The sequence below is a fragment of the Salvelinus fontinalis genome, chromosome 14 (genome assembly GCF_029448725.1).
Source record: "Salvelinus fontinalis isolate EN_2023a chromosome 14, ASM2944872v1, whole genome shotgun sequence".
Lineage (NCBI taxonomy): Eukaryota > Metazoa > Chordata > Actinopteri > Salmoniformes > Salmonidae > Salvelinus > Salvelinus fontinalis.
Genome location: NC_074678.1, coordinates 47,448,018 through 47,462,844, shown reverse-complemented (window position 1 = coordinate 47,462,844; position 14,827 = coordinate 47,448,018). Strand labels below are relative to the sequence as shown.

The 14,827-nt window shown below is 41.9% G+C and overlaps 1 pseudogene; it reads left to right on the top strand.

Annotated features, from left to right (window-relative positions):
* Positions 1–4,691: 4,691 nt before the first annotated feature.
* Positions 4,692–7,767, top strand: LOC129869339 (MAP kinase-interacting serine/threonine-protein kinase 1-like; annotated as a pseudogene).
* The last annotated feature ends 7,060 nt before the right edge of the window (positions 7,768–14,827 follow it).

Here is a 14,827-nt window from a genome sequence, read left to right as displayed (position 1 = left end):
GTAACCGGTCACCAACCGCCAATGCTTAGTAACCGCAAGCTTGCAAGTTCAATACCCGAGCTGACAAGGTGTTGTTCTGCCCCTGAACAAGCAGACACTGTTCCTAGTCTGTCATTGAAAATAAGAATTTGTTCTTAACTGACTTGCCTAGTTAAATACATTTATAGAGCAAGACTATTATAGGGCATGGAGCCCTATAATAATATGGATACACCCCATATTTGACCCCTGGGGGAATGTGGCAACCATTTTTCAAAATGCATGCAGATGGTAATAATATTTTGGAAATCTGTTTTAAGATAAATGCTCCAAATTTGGCACAGAGGTAGATTTCTGGACCCTTAAAATAAGATATGGAGCCAGCCCAGATATGCAGCAATTAAAATATAGATTAGTGTAGCCTGAAAATATTTATAAATGGAGCCACCACAGATTTGAACCCTGGGGACAGTTACTTTAAACAACTTTGCGATTCTCTCTGTCTGTTTCTCTAGTGTGTGTGTGTGTGTGTGTGTGTGTATGTGTGTGTGTGTGTGTGTGTGTGTGTGTGTGTGTGTGTGTGTGTGTGTGTGTGTGTGTGTGTGTGTGTGTGTGTGTGTGTGTGTGTGTGTGTGTGTGTGTGTGTGTGTGTGTGTGTGAGAGTGTGTGGTCACTGTTAGTAATAAAATGTTAGAGTTCTGAAGGCCTTTTTTGAGATAAATACATCAAATTTGGCACAGAGGTAGATTTATTTAGCCTAAAAAGATTTAGATATGGAATCACCTCACATTACGACTTTTGGAATTGGAAAAGACTGTTTTAAGATAAATGCTCCAAATTTGGCACAGAGTTAGATTTATGGACTCTGAAAAGGTTAAGATAAGGAGCCACCTCAGATTTGCAGCCATTTTAAATAGCCATATACGGTAACACTGGTTTAAAATTCAGAAGGACTATGATATAAACACACCAGATTTGGCACATTTGGTAGATTTATGTAGCCTGAAAATATTTATATATGGATCAACAGATTTGGCCCCTTGGGGCCGAGGCCTGCATTTTACTTAAAGGCTCCAGACTGTACCACTGTTTACACACCATTAATCTACAAAGTCATTGCCTGTGCTTCTTAGATTTTTTAAATGTCATATTTCTGGCCTATACTTCTCACTCTGGATCTACTGAAAACCAAAATGTTTAACAATAACACTTCTAGGATGAGTATAGCGGAGGCTAGTTAAAAAGTTCTAGTGATTTGGTAGCCTTGCCAGTGACTTGAACCACCCTCGGCCAAAGACAGACTTATTTTTTGGTAAAATGGTTAAGATGTTTGGTTATGGAGCGGGAGTCTGGGGTTCACAACCTACCAGTTACATGAGCATGTAGACAAATAGCTATTAAAGCTACTTTGCAAAGCCCATATCAGGAGAAAATTCAGACTAAGGGCTAGATTCAAGCTAGCCGACACCCGCAAAGCTGTTGTTTTGGCGGTGTCAAAGGTGGAACAACGTTAAAGCTGTCAAATCCACAAGCGGCTCCTGGCATTATATCTAAAGCAGGCATGGCCATTGGCTGCACAGAGTTGCATTAAGAGAAATCTCATGCAACCTTGTTTACAAGTTCGAACACTGGAATGTGAGATGTACTGTAATCTACACTAGGGCTGTTGCGGTCACCGTATTACCGACACACCGGTGGTCACGAGTAATGAAGGCAGTTAAATTCCACGTGACCATTTAGTGACGGTAATTAGGTTTCTCCAAGCTCTGAAACTAATGATGGTCATTAGTAGCCTACCAAACTTGCTAACTTCCTGGTACTCAGCACTCTATTGTCCCTCTAATCACTCTGACATCAACGCAAATGTGATTGAAAAACAAAAACTTAATGAGGAGCTCATTTATTTAACTAGGCAAGTCAGATAAGAACAAATTCTTATTTACAATGACAGCCTACCCCCTGGCCAAACCCTCCCTTAAACCAGACGACGCAGGGCCAATTGTGCGGCGCACTATGGGACTCCCGATCACGGCCGGTTGTGACACAGCCTGGGAATGAACCAAGGTCTGTAGTGCAATGCAGTGCCTTAGACCGCTGCGCGACTTGCCACTCCTGTTGCGCAACATTTCTATGCAATTGCGAGAGAAAACAGAGTGATGGCCTCTATTAAAAAGAGGAGGTTCCCATCAGCTTTCTATAGGCTATGCCTACTATATTTATTTCTCAACTTTCATAATATTAAGCACATTGCTTATCTTTTCAACAGGAGTATAGCCTACCTGGCTGGCATGAAAAGGAACCACGGGCAAAGCATCCTCCATTTGCTATTTAAGTGCATAGATGACATGTATTTTTTCCCCACTGCCCCTGTTTCGAGACAGGTGCATGATAATGGTCCATTCTAAATCAAAACAAATTTCACACATATATTATTTAGTACATGTAAAGACAGGATTAAATCAAGAATAGTCTGATGGGTGACAATATTAACCTATCACTTGTGAATTGTATTTTATCACTTGTAAATGACGCCCAGCATAAGACAAGAAACAAAATCTTTATCTTATCATAGTCACACACCTCATGTAGCCTAGCCCATAGATCTACATGTGTTGATAAGGTTTGTATCACAACTAAAGTGGCCAAATAACTTCTTAAAATTAAAAACATTAATCCGCTTTACAAGTGGTGTATAGCCTAATTGGCATACATAAACAGAGTGTGAGTTTCAAGTTTGGGGAAGATCAAATTTACCATAAAAATGCACCTTTATAATAAAAGTGTTACATGCATTTGCAGTCACTTTTGATGATGGTGTTTTCCCTTTTGATAAGGGTGTTTTCCCGCTAATGGAATATTCGTGCGCATTGCAGCACTTATAATGTGAATAAATAGCCTAATAGTTGATCAACATTTGAAGCTAAATGTTCTGATCTGTTGCATCAGCCACATTGCGTCAAAAAGATGCTACTGTAGTGGTTGTATTGATTTGGGATCTATCGCATCCCACAACTTTTGTACTATGGGCGATAGTGGATTGACATAGGCTAGTGCTTTTGCTGTTCGTTAGGCCTACTCATCTTGTTGGCTGATGAAAAGTAAATGTGGATAGTTCTTCCAATATCTTCAATATGCACCTCAGAATTGGATAAGGACGAGCAGTTGCATCCCCAATGTGTCGGTCTTCACTTGTAGCCTGTGAGAAAGACCTGATCAGGTGATGGATGGCCATGTGAGTGAAAGGTGCTTCGGAACGCGCAGCAGTCATTGAGAAGGGCAAAAAGCAGCACTCCAAGGCCAAGGGCACAATGGCCACTGGCTACAAAAGGCATGGATTTTTTTACGGTGCATTACGGCCACACAAAGGGAATGTCGCGGTGAAATTCGAGGCATTATGAAGTGCTTGTCAAATTGTGAATGAGAGACTGATAAAGTGTGTACAGCCTGCACAAATTTTTTTAAGCGGAGCACATGCCTTTCAAGCGACTCTTTTCAAATCATCATTAGAGTCGCTTCATGCAGCCTTACATTGTATTACAAATCAAAACATATAGCCCAACATTTGTAGAACAACTAAAGTTACATTAATAACTCTAAATTAAGCATATAGGAGTACCTATTTCTTTGTTAACCCCTCAACACAAAGTAGCTGCATGTACACACTCCCTGAAATCGTTTGGAGAAAATATCCTTAATATTCTATTCAGCTTTGTTCAATTATGTTCTTCATACTATAAAATAATGTCATGGAACTTTAAGCAAATCTTGGCTGCTTAATGAGCTAGTGTAGTCCACAGCCATTTTGGCATAACCAGATCAGAACCTAACATCAGGACAACTTAGAGAATGCTATTCTGTTCTTCTGAAATAGACTACATCTTCTTCATGTCATGCTTCTTTAGACCTGTCTAAAATAGATAATGGATTTATTGTAAAAGTGTCGGCTATATTATATGGATTTATTAGACTTTTTAAAATGTAGATGTTCCAAAGATCTGCATCAGTGGCTTGTAGGCTAAGCATGGAAGCTAGGAGATGCTAAATGTGTTTATGTTAATTAACGTCAATTACTATGAGACCAACAGTTTTTTGCTTGACAATCACCGGCAGACGAAAATCTGGGACCGCCACAGCCCTAATGTACACCTCGATCAGGTCGATAGAAAACCTCAGTATTTTGTTTAATGGTTTTCAATTTGAGCGTCTTCATTTCTATGTAGCCTACACTTTCTCATCCTGAACTTCTAATGCGAGTGTGGCTTAATGACAATGATCAGAAGAGCAGCTATTCAATGATTTGACAGCTCCAGCGCAGTTACACCGCCATTATGTGGGTGTCGGCTATCGCCGGTTAAACCCCTCGAGTCGATGGCCGCGCCCCCATGGAAATCAAATTAGTATAATAAAATAATTTATCAAAATCTGTCTGTTTAAGATAGAGATATCTGCTTTTTTTGCATGGGCTGCATCTCAATCCACTGTATCCGCCAACGGCGGCCTTCCATAGCTGTGGTGGAGGTGGCCGAGCTGGAGGGGTGTTTGTCAGACCATGAGACATCCCGAATATTTGTCTTCTCACAAAAATGTCCGTAGCGTCCGAATGGTATGGAAAGATGAGACTCTCACGAACAAGATGGTGTTCTCCGTTTTGCTCTGTGACCCTCACAAGCGTCAATGGACTCGTCTGAAGCGTCAGGAACAGTTTGGGCTCTATGGAAAGGTGAGACTCTGTTTTCCATGTATGAATCTGTTATTCAATGCATTTCAATGGGCTAATAGAAGTAAGGCAAAATTCAACGTTTCATGAAAAAAACGGGGGAACTAAAATTCACATCAATCTACTTTCATCACAAAATGCACTATTGTTTTGCTAAGCTGCCCCACTAGCAGTGGCTTCTTCTTTTTGTCTAATGACTGAACTATAGACATGGTAGGGGGGGGGGGGGGGGCAGGAGCTATGTCAATAACTGTATTTAAATATGGAAGTCATTTTCGCATGGCCCCATGCCCCGGTTGAGTGGAGATTTCCTAAGGACCAATGGAATGGTCTAATGTGCAAAACACGCTCAAACGGGGCACCGGGCCATTAAAAACTAACAAGCCCATGTTGTCCACCCATCACAATCCAGAGGATGTCAGAGGCTCTGATGGAGGATTTAAAATAAAATAAAATGTATTTAACCTTTATTTAACTTGGCAAGTCAGTTAAGAACAAATTCTTATTTACAACGGAGGCCTGGAGGTTAAGGGAAGTCACAAGTGTGTTTTGACAAGTTGGTAAGCTGGATATTAGCTATTTATGAACAGCAATTTAAGTTAACTCTAGAGAGTTCTGGAAGGCTTGCAGCTCTGCCATCGTGCTCTGCCTCACCATATCTACCAACTGAAAAAATAATGAAACATTTCAGGATGTTAGCTAGCTGCTGGAGTAGTACATCCGTATGTGAGTAGGGGCAAAACAAGACAGAAAATGTAACAAGAGAAGACCCGATAGTAGAGCTGAGTAGAGCATAGAGCTGGCTTTCCCAAAATAATGATATGGCATGCTCTGACTTGAACACACAATCTACAGAACTGGTTGGACTTCTTCTTTCTGTTTTCACAAATATGCAGAGCTGTTTGTACAGTTTAACTACTGTAGGCTATGTGTCAGACATATCTGGGTCATTCATTGGGTGAGTTACCTAGTAATTCAAGAAAACACAGCTCGACTTCTTACTGGTGAAAGCAGTCACAACTTGGTTGTGCCAGACTGGAGGCAATAAACATAGTGTTAACTAGCTATTGCAGATTTTTGACCTTATTAGCTAACAATCTAGCTAACCATATAAAGTTATCAGCTATATGAAAATCATTTCATGAAAAGCCAAAGTAACCTTAACCAGACATTTGCGCTAGTTCGGTCAGCTAATACGTCTTGCTAGCCAACGTTAGCTAGCTAATGAAGTTATGAATTACTTATGATATAAACCAAATTCTAACCTGGAATCTGTGTCCAAATAGGCCAAACTCCCAAGTGGATTAAGGCACCATCTCAGTGCTAGAGGCGTCACTACAGACCCTGGTTCAATTCCAGGCTGTATCACGACTGGCCGTGATTGGGAGTCCCATAGGGCATCGCACAATTGGCCCAGTGTCATTAGGGTTTGGTCGGGGTAGACCGTCATTGTAAATAAGAATTTGTTCTTAACTGACTTGCCCTAGTTAAATAAAGGTTAAATAAAAAACCTTTCCTGTTGCCTCAGAGATAATAACAGCAGAGTCGAGTAGTACCAGACTGCCAGTTATTATGCTTATCTTGATGTTAAAGGGGAAATGTAGCATCATTTTCCATGAGTAATACAAACAGGCCTACACTATCACTGGATGTAAAAGTATGTTTGGGAATATCCATAAGGTTTTTCTCAACTGTTTGTCAGCGTTCAACTGTGCTCCTTCTTGTTCTTTCTCTCCCTCTCCACCGCCTGATCTCTCTGGCTCTGCTTGCACTTTCTTGCTCTCCCTCCCAGATCATTATGAATACGGGCCCAGCTTCACAACCAACTCACTGTCTGCTGGGTTATCACATTGGCACATAGTGCATAATTAGTCAGCATGCACATTGCCCACACAGTGCAATTTAATTGAAATTCAAATTGGCACATAGTAGTCTAACATGTTAGTCAGTAAACACAATGCACACTCTGAGATTGAAGAAATAATTTATTATCTAATTGGCTAATAGTACATAGTTAGTCAGTACATTGCCCTCACTTAGTCCATTAAAGGATCTGTCAATGAGTTATGATTCAAGCAATCATTCAAAACATAAGGAAACAGTCTTTCCGTTGAGCAGCTACCCCCAGCGGTTGACCTGAGTTAACAGTTGACTTGTTGATACAGTGGTGGAGGCCAGCCAGCCAGTAAGCGTTTCAGACTCAGCCAAAGGAAAGAAGAACAGGAGGACAAGAGCAACATACAGTTTCACTGGAAACTTCACCCGTGATAAGGATTAATCAGACAGCTATGTCAAATATCTGTTTCCAAATAACCCAATCTGCTGGAGAAAAAAAATATTTTCTTCCCAAAGTTGTCTATCTGACCGCCCGCTCCCGCCCGCAGCATGAAAAAAGCCAACCGCGCCACAATAATCTCTGTTGGGGCCCACAGGAATGCAAATGTTTCACTTTTACTGTAAAGAGTGTTGTGATTTTAAATGCACTTGAAATCAAATTTGATTTGACTTATGCCCTAACAGTGTGTGGAATTTGTGTTCTCCACGTCAGTGTGGCTCCAGAGGCCCCAGAGGTGGTGGAAGTCTTCACAGAAGAGGCTTCGTTCCACGTCAAGCCCTGTGACCTCTGGAGCCTGGGGTCATACTTTATATTCTGTTGAGCGGCAGCCCCCCCTTCACCGACCACTAGGGGACTGACTTGTGGCTGGGACCGAGGAGAGACCTGCCACATCTGCCAGGTACACAAACGTAGTGTACATATACCCACACCCCCACACACAACATCCCCAGTTCACCGTACACAGTACTACTACTAATTATAATGAATGAGTCATGTTATTATGGTGAAAAGTCAAGTTATAAGTCTATGTTGTGTCCAAGCCCTGCAGAATAACCTGTTTGAGAACATCCAGGAGGGACAGTATGAGTTCCCAGAGAGGGACTGGGCCCATGTCTCTGCCCAGGCCAAGGACCTCATCTCCAGGCTACAGGTACGGGACGCCACACGCCTCAGTGCTGCCCAGGTCCTGCAGCACCGCTGGGCGCTCGGGGTGAGTGCCAAGGCCAAAACTTAACTGGTCCTCTGAGTACTGTATGGGTGTATGACCATAACATACTGGATCTATTGTTTGGGTGGGTCTCAATAGTCTTAACTGGCTTCCTTGCCTTGTCCCCTCTGCATCATCTATTCTACACTGATCTGAGAAGGCTGAATGGGTGAAAGCCACCTATAAGAAACCAGAGGGCTTGTTTTTACCAGTCCATTTCCTCCAAACTATACATCATTGATGAAGGAAAGGATACATTTAAAAGAAATTGACACTGTTGTATTTAAACTTGTTATTTATTTACCCCAAGAATGTACCAGAGAGAGGTCTCCCAACTTCACACTTCCTCCAAAGGTAATCCACTCAGCTCTCATTGGACAGAATGTATAGTACATAACGGTAAAAAAAAATCTCAAAAAGTTGTGGAGAAGTACAGATCAGGGTTGGGTTATATAAAAATATCCAAAACCTTGAACATCCCACAGAGCACCATTAAATCCATTATTAAAAAATTGAAAGAATATGGCACCACAACAAACCTGCCACGAGAGGGCCGCCCACCAAAACTCACGGACCAGACAAGGAGGGCATTAATCAGAGAGGCAACAAAGTGACCAAAGATGACCCTGAAGGAGCTGCAAAGCTCCACAGTGGAGATTGGAGTATCTGTCCATAGGACCACTTTAAGCCGTACACTCCACAGAGCTGGGCTTTACGGAAGAGTGGCCAGAAAAAAGCCATAAGCAAACACATTTGGGGTTCACCAAAAGGCATGTGGGAGACTCCCCAAACATATGGAAGAAGGTACTCTGGTCAGATGAGACTAAAATGTTGCTTTTTGGCCATCAAGGAAACCGCTGTCTGGCGCACACCCAACCCAACCCCGAGACCACCATCCCCACAGTGAAGCATGGTGGTGGCAACATCCTGCTATGGGGATGTTTTTCATCGGCAGGGACTGGGAAACTGGTCAGAATTGAAAGAATGATGGATGGCGCTAATTACAGGGAAATTATTGAGGGAAACCTGTTTCAGTCTTCCAGAGATTTGGGACTGGGACGGAGATTTACCTTCTAGCAGGACAATGACCCTAAGCATACTGCTAAAGCAACACTCAAGTGGTTTAAGGGGAAACATTTAAAAATCTTGGAATGGCCTAGTCAAAACCCAGACCTCAATCCAATTGAGAATCTGTGGTATGACTTAACAATTGCTGTACACCAGCGGAACCCATCCAACTTAAAGGAGCTCGAGCAGTTTTGCCTTGAAGAATGGGCAAAAATCCCAGTGGCTAGATGTGCCAAGCTTATAGAGACATACCACAAGAGACTTGCAGCTGTAATTGCTGCAAAAGGTGGCTCTACAAAGTATTGACTTTGGGTGGGTGAATAGTAATGCCCGCTCAAGTTTTTTGTTATTTGTGTTATTTGTTTCACGATAAAAAAATATTTTGCATCTTCAAAGTGTTAGGCATGTTGTGTAAATCAAATGATACAAACCCCCATAAAATCTATTTTAATTCCAGGTTGTAAGGCAACAAAGTAGGAAAAATGCAGGGGGTGAATACTTTTGCAAGCCCCTGTATACTTGCAATGGCTGCCTGGTATTGTGATGCAATAATTTCCATGGTTAATGTAGAATGTTCATTCAAATTATGTTAACTGACGAGGCTCATGCAATGCAATGTACTTTTTGTCAATTGAGTTTAATCAACAAATCACAACACATATTGACGGGTACACTTCCTGCTTTTACTTCATGCTTTCCTCTGATGGGTACACTCGCAATGGCCGCTAGTCCACCTATTATGCCATCATTGACTAGAATGGGGATTCCTGTTCTATTCATTATATTTCTATGGCTGCTACTGCAGGCTAGGAGATGGAGTTTTCTTCTTAGCTCCATTCTACCTGTTTATCCTTGTAATATCGTGGTGTGGTTCTAAGATCAAATTCACCCATTTTCTCTACCCAGTTCCCCTCTTTTTCCTCCTCAATTCCCCTCCATCCTGGTGCTAGTCTCCCTTCCCCGTCTCTTCCTCTCTATGTGGTGTTTGCCATGGGTCCCCTCCAGGACGGAGACAACGCACACTATCTGAGAATGGACGATAGCTGCCATTGTCAGCAGAATTCTGTGTAGCTTCACTGGTTGGTAGCCTCATTGTCCAAGCTCTCGTCATGGCCAGTCGTCTTCTTATCAGCTAGAAACAGAGACACAGGAACACAAAGGGAACAACTTTTATCTTCTACTAAACTAACACATGCTTAGTCACAGCTTTGTATCAGTTGCTGAGTCTGGTTTCAGTGACTGGTTTGGGTTGAGGTTGGTTTCCTGCATTTGATAATAACCTCAAACTACACGGACCGCAATCCCATGTTTAGACCACAGAAACCGAATCACTAGAATGTCCGATGAAGGGATTATATTTGTATGATTAAGACTGCTAGTGCTGGTTGGTTTATGCTAGCTATACTTAATTGCCCGGCTATTTGAATTAAGGATTGGATTATTGATCATATCAGCATGGGGCCTTTAATTCATACAATATTTACCGTAGCTCAGCTGTCTTACTGTAAAAATCCTGTTATATAAAATAGTTGTAATTTATGTTGTGTTGGTCAAGCTGTGAAAAGTTTTCTGTACTGAGAGGAATATGGTATTATTTATAGAGTTACTTAATACTGCAAAAGTAGAGCATTACTTTTCAGACACTTGGGAATTATGTTTTTTGCATTGGTTTTATTAGTCGATATAAACTATAAGTAGGGCTGCACAAATCTCAAAACGTTCCTAAAATGTCCAGGGTTTTTTTCTCCGAAAATCTAGTTGGATGATTTCTGGAACCAGCAGGGAATAAACTATAAGGGAATCCTCCAACATGGAATTCGTCGACCGAGATCTCTGACAAGCCAGGGAATTTTTGGAAGCTTTGGGGAATTCTGCAACCCTAGCTGTGACTTTCCCAAATATGGAGACATATGAAATATATCTATACCATTAACTAGCATGACAAGCAAGCAGACACTGAGTATGGTTACATGCACACAATACTGCAATTCTTGTGGATAATCTGATTAATATAATAGTTTGATTGAAATGTTTACATGCTTTGCAAGAAGAACGCATACATTCAGTTGTTCCGAACTCACTTCACTTGCACTAAAGAGGGAGGCTCGCTCGGATGGTGCTAATATTTGAAGTCTTGATAAAAACTACAAGCATTACCTCACATTTCCTTTCCAAATGATATCAGGACAAGTCTGCAATTGCTTCCTTCAATTATTTTTTAAATATTTTTTCAGTAATACCACTAACCTGTTGCTCCATTTACTGTATGTGAATTCATTGTTGTTTTGCCTATTCACAGACATTGCCATAATCAGTGATTTGGAAATGCGACAATGTCTATTTTTTTAATTGTCTAATATTATGTGTTGTTTTTAAACGTTTGTGACTAAAGTGTTTAATATGTGTGTAGTTTATATTCTAGACGGGATGGTGTAGAGATACCTTTCTCTGGAGGAAAGGGAGTTTTATTTGATATATATCAGTATTTTTATTAAATGTTTTGTTGTTTGCACAAACATTTAGATGGCTTGTCTGTAAATGGATCTGAATGAATGTGCCAAAGAAATCACGGAGATATAAATAACTTACCATGTGAAGACTGAAGGCTAGCCTGTCACATTAAATTAGTTTCGTGTTTTTAAGAATGAAATTGGTCAGATGGCCATTTCAGCCTGTACAATATATTTGTTCAAATCCACCTAGTTACTGAAATGCTCTTTGGTTAGTGAAATACTCTTAAGTTACTGAAATGCTTGTGCTTCTTTAAAGATTCCTTATGTTTAGCGAACTGATTTATCTCTACCAGTTGACTTTTTCACCCCTGTTAGAGCTTGTCCTTTTATTAATGGGGGACACTGATGGTAGTCTAGCACTTATTCCCCTCACCCTATTAACTTAATGTATTACCCGGCTAATGTCAAATGGCATGTACCCATTACCCGGATCTCACCTGGTTGCCATGGATACATCGCTATAGCAACTAAGAGGCATTCATAAATGGGCATGACTCAACAAAGGGTTTCCGTCAGAGACAGTGCAACACATTAGGGATCAGTCAGTGGCTATGGTAAAGCCCGCTCACTCTGCCCCTAATCCCTATGTAGTGGACTATTGGCCCTGGTCAAGTAGTCTACAATATACGCAATAGAGAGACATTTGGGACGAAGCAGCCTAACCTCAAATTAGATGGGACGAGACACACTAATTGGCATAAACTATCAGCGAAATATGATGTTTGTTGTTTAAGCCCACGTGTATGAGTTCCTAAATATGCATATGTTCTTATGTTGCACATCAATAGCCCCGTGTGGTATGCTGTTTTCCCAATAAAACCCATTTATTTATTTTGAAATTATTCAATGTTGTTGTCCTTTTTTCTCACCCTCGTTGGCAGAACTCAAACTCTGGACGGGCATTTGATTTCAATAAACGGGCCCATTGTTTTCACGGGACTTCCTAAACTGTGCACAATGCGTGTAATAGTAATGACCAGGCAGCTCGTGAGTTTTGTTAGTAAAACGTTTACTGTTGACAGGAGAACAAGAGGAGACAATAGGACGAGGTGGATAATTTTATAATAAGGCCGTATAATTACATGTAAAGATATCTTAGTAAAATCTTGCAGCAAGGCTCTTTCAGTCTGACTCCTAGTGAATCGTCCGGAAAAGAGGGAGTTTCCAGAATTGTTCAGTACTATATAGACAACAAGCAAAGTAGGTAGATCTGCGAGTCCGGCCTTCCGATTGGTCGATCTGGGTCTTGGGTAGTCCTGATCAGGCCTGGTGTCACTATATTGACGTATAAAAAAAGTATAAAAAGACAAAGCTATGGGATAAAATTTGTCAGAAGACAAATTTTTGATTCCCTCTCTTCACGTCTCACAAGAGACGTGACATAAAAGTATCTTAGTCCTCAAATAGATAGACAGGTCCAGCTTCCCCATCATCAAGCAATGGGAACATTTGGGCCCTTTCCTGATTAGGGTCTATGGCGGCAGTTATAACACAGCTACCAAGCGTGCGCGCACATGGAATGCAACAGCATCCACAAAGTACAAGAATGGCCGCAAAAACAGAAATTGATACTAGGATGGAGGAAACCAGCGTCTTATATTTACCAAAAGCATCCATCCATGAGTCCCACATAGTAGTGTCCACTCCAGAATGCTGTTTCATCTTACCATTAAGGGTACGAAGTCCCTCCAATGCTACAGTTAGACTCCCATCCGTAGCTGTGTTATTGGGAATGAAAGTACAACACTGTTCACCAAACATTGCACAGACCCCCCCCCGTTCAGCCAATAACATATCAACCGCGATTCTATTTTGAAATGCCATCAGGGACGTAGCTGCCAATTGTCCATGGACCGCCTCGAAGCCTTGTTGAGTCCAATTGCCCAGTTTCTGGACATTAAAATGAATGTAGTTAATTCTGTCCACATTTTTATTAACTGTACACCACCAACAAAATGATGATTCAAACCCAGCTGTCACTTGGTCCGCCAGTTTATATTCATCTGGCACCCCCTAGGGAGACCAATAGCATCAATGTAAGTTGAGTCGTAAATGAGCAAGGACCAAAAAGGAGACCACTCCAATAACTACCCCTGGAGTGGCCAACCACACATTAGTAAACCAAAAAACGAGAATATGTTAAACCCTCAGGTCCATCCCTCTATGCAACCTGTACCAGGTGGGCTCGTCGCCACCCGGGAACTTCAAACCTTCACAACAGGGAGGACAAACATCACTTTTTATTCATTCAACATCAACTACAGCAAACCAAGGGTCCTCCTCTGTCAGCCCACTCTCCTGCGGAAGCTCGTTTTCGTATCAGCCTCTCCAACTGGAGCATCAAGCAACGGCATCATACTAGAGGCTCCTTACACATCTGTAACAAACTTCTTCAAACAAGGTATGATACAGGCAACACAGAAATGAAAAACCACAACTAGTGTCAGAAATCCAGTAATCATCATTGCAGTGTACTTACCAAAACAACCACCCAGCCAGGGGAACAGTCCACTCTCCTCCACACCTGCAAGACCCTTCATCTCCACTGATAACCTTGCCAACCCACTCAGAGCTTTTGAAATGCTCCCATCCGGACTAGTATTGTTAGGAACAAACGTGCAACACTGTTCTACAATCTTTTTACATACACCTCCCTGGTTGGCCAGACTTATGTCCAGTGTTAGTCTATTGTGTCTACTGGTTTGTGAGGCAGCATCCAATTGTTCAGCCATCCCTGTAAGTCCTGTGTGGGTGTGTTTATAATTGATCCAGACCTTTTGTTTTAACATCAACAATAGCTGGGCCAATGCTGGGCATCAGATGCCACAGGCCATCATTCCTGGTTAATGTCTGGAATTCGTGGGGGACCCCTATTGGGACCCCCAACAGGTTGGTGTGCATGTTATCTGTACCCTCGGACCAAGGAGCGTCACGTTTCTGCCGTCTCCTGGGTTGGTCCCAAGCCTCTGTGTCCTGTGTAGCTCCCAGAAGTTGATTAGCTATAATAATAGGCAACGGTGGTATCAGACTGGCCAAAACACATGAGCAACGACAATTTCCTTTCAAAAATGGGGTCAACCGCCTGGCAGGTCCACACATCCACCATACATCAGCAACACCTCTAGTTCCTAGTGGTATTAGTGATGCAGGTAGTAGCAGGGAGCCTTCCATAGTCCATACCGCTACCTGTGCCAGGGATACAGCTGTTATATCCCCCATATGCCTTAACTCCCCACGGTACCTTCTGGGGAGGGACCACTGGGAACACAAGACTCAGAGTTTTACACAGGGTTGAATTTGGCTCGAACTTTTCCAATATGCACATCCAACCTTCCCCATTACTTAGGAGAAATGGGTGAGCAGCCAGAATAGGTCTGGCATGTCCACATACGACACAGTCCTTTCTATTAAGTGTTTTGTAGGTCAACCACATATTCTCCCTTTCCTCATAACCAGTTTCAGTCCCCAAATGTTCACTATCTGAGATGTCTTTTATATTTATTATC